The sequence below is a fragment of the Nansenia antarctica genome (assembly GCF_963989245.1).
Source record: "Nansenia antarctica genome assembly, chromosome: 7".
In the NCBI taxonomy this organism is placed as follows: Eukaryota; Metazoa; Chordata; class Actinopteri; order Argentiniformes; family Microstomatidae; genus Nansenia; species Nansenia antarctica.
The window spans coordinates 26,731,878-26,734,760 of NC_137677.1; the positions used below are offsets into that span (position 1 = coordinate 26,731,878).

At 39.6% G+C, this 2,883-nt stretch overlaps 1 long non-coding RNA gene across 1 annotated transcript; it reads right to left on the minus strand.

Annotated features, from left to right (window-relative positions):
• Positions 1-590: 590 nt before the first annotated feature.
• Positions 591-2,516, minus strand: LOC308161737. The gene is made up of 3 exons (XR_013937554.1): positions 2,478-2,516; positions 1,784-1,934; positions 591-1,240 (listed from the first exon to the last, which is right to left on the minus strand). It is a non-coding gene; the product is annotated as an uncharacterized lncRNA (long non-coding RNA).
• Between the last annotated feature and the right edge of the window lie 367 nt (positions 2,517-2,883).

Genomic DNA, 2,883 nt, shown 5'->3' on the forward strand with positions numbered 1-2,883 from the left:
GGGCCTAACAGGGTAGAGTGCAGAATGTACAGGTGTGTTGCAACACAAATGCCCAAAAAAAGTGTACAAGGGATCAAATCAATTCAAGCTTTATTTGTATAGCGCATCTCACAAGATACGACTCAATGCGCTTCAATCAAGACATCATTGCTGATTGCACTTTAGCACAAGTGCTCTTTCAACATTGTCTCTATGGTCTTTCAGCTTCCTTTTCTTCTCACATTTTCGACCATATAATGGTGAGACAGCTGCTTCTCACTGTTGAGACAAAATGTTATAAAGAAGTGATTAATAATTAATTTAAGAAACTCACATTCATCAGTGGTTGCAAACTGTCATGGAATTTGTTCGAAATACTTTTTGGTGAAAAGGGTAGGCCTTGTTTGGTGCACGTGCCACTTGGCTATAGATTTGTGTGGGCAGGATGTTCTGGGTTTTGAACATGGGCAATGCCAGGTGTTTATGGAATGTTCATAGTGGACCATGACCCTCCCCAATCTTGAATAGGAGGAGATGTGTGGTTCCAACACTGAAAAGAAAATGCGTCCCTGTTCTTGGCCAGGGTTCACCTCAACACTGAGTGGTGCAGCTTCTTCACCAGCAGCCAGCTTCCTTCTCAGACACACACTCTCTGTGTCCTTGCTAAACCATTTGTTCAGGACCATTTCTGAGAGAATCCCTTCATCAAGATCAATGGCTGACTTGGTGTTCACAGGACAGTACACCAAGGACCGAACATGGTTGCAGTCAAAACCCGATAGGCTACTTCGACGTGCATAGTCATATGCCTTGCTGCATGTCTCTAATTCACAGGTTACCTGGTTATTACCCCAGGAACATTTTTGGACATGAATCCAGTGCACAGGACCCCTAAAGGTCTTGGAAACAGCAAACATTCCCTTTTTGTTATCTATGCAGAATGATTGTAGATGGTGATTTGCTGTAATGTCTAATGGATTTGATGAGTGGTACCTTTCGATGTGCTTCTTGACGTTCTTCTTGTTGAGTACTAAGTTACAAAAACAACATGTTGTTGATTGGTACCTTGACCTCGATATCTGGGGGGCTGTCTGAGACGTAGTTGCTGGAGCCGTCGTCCCCACAGCAGCTGGGAGTTGAGTGCAACACTTTTTTAAGTGATTAAGAAAATACTCCTTACGCATAATGACTCGGGGGCAAAAGCCACAGTGATAATGGCTGTTGGTCACACAGTCACAGTGGCATTTATAAAAAGCATATCCTAAAAGAAATAAAGAAAGTGATTTAGAAGATAGGCCTACTAGAAACATACCAATAAGTTGTATTTTTGTAAATACATAATTTGAAAAAAGGTGTTTGTGAGAACAATACATAATCATGTCACTAACAATAATAGACCCCTGGTCTGAGGTAGATTACTCTTCCTGCTACGACTGGTGAATTGATGATTCACTTGCTTAGTCAAATGTATTGATTAAAAGTCGCTTTGGAAACAGGCGTCTGCTAAATGCCCAAACTTTTATTAAATAAAAATTCGATAACATAGGGTCCATGCCTATAACTTGAACTTTTGCATTTGAATTAATAATTAAACCCACATTAGGTAATTAATTCAGCGTTGCTAACAGGTCAGAACCGTAATATAAATCTAATGTGGAATGTGAAAGCTCACACAAACATCAAATGAGCCCACAATGTCTGATCTAAAACTAATTTACACCAAGGATGTGCTGGGGCACAGAAATAACACATTAACACCATTTAAAATTCAAATGATGACATGATAATATATAGGTGGACTTACCTCCATATTTCACAGCAGAACTATGGTGGAACTGCATATGAGATAGAAGAGCAGGGTACTTCCCTGCCTTGTGACAACATGGACACTGGAATGTGTCCAAGTCCAATCTCTTAAGCGCAGGATATTGTCCATCTGGAAACATCATGTTGGTCTATGGAAGAATAAAATATAATTAGGTGAATGTATCGAATGTGACTCCAAATAACTTTCATTTCCTTTAAATTGAATATTTCATTCCTTTAATTCATCTTGCTTGAAAATATGTGACCTGAGCTCAAAATATTATATGTGCAACCTACATACAACAGTGAACACACTACCAAAGTTCGAAAATAGCATATAGTTCATCTTTAACTTAGTGTTAGTTGTAATAATTACCACGTGAAAGTCATTCCCTTCCCCCCACCTGAGCGCGGCGTTTTTTTAGCCCTGCCGGCTGTACATGTTTATCTTTGTTTTGTCACTATTTGCACTTCTGGTTATATGCATAACTGCATTTTGTTGTTGGTACTTGTACTCAGCAATGACAATAAAGTTGAATCTAATCTCATATCTGATAACGCTAAACCACATAGAATTACCCAATTAGATGAACAAAACTACAGCCAAATGCGTAACACATGCAACAACCTAAATAATAAATACATATATGAAAACTATAACATGTTCATTAATAATATTTCGAAATTCTCACCTGAGCTGCATTTGCCATTGTACTTGTAATTCTTCTTCTTCGTCGTCTGTATTGTAGCGAACGGAGATTGGTAGTCCTATCAGATCCTTCAAAATCTCGCGGATTCTCGCGGTTTCTTTTACCGACGCGCTTACGATGACGTGGCCCAACACATTTCCGGGTGTTGGATTTGTTGCGCGCAGATGGATACTATAGGAAATATCTGCCTCGGTTACTCGACACACGCTACGAAGCGTCGACACGGAAGGACACATCACTATCGATCATAACAACTTCAACAACAAACAGGTAAGGAAACATTACCCGTATCTTTAAAGTAGGCAGCTGTTTCATTCACCTGAAATGTCTATGAATGCTCTAAGTTAGACCAATATGTGCTGAGGTTTGATCTGAAGAGATGAACCGT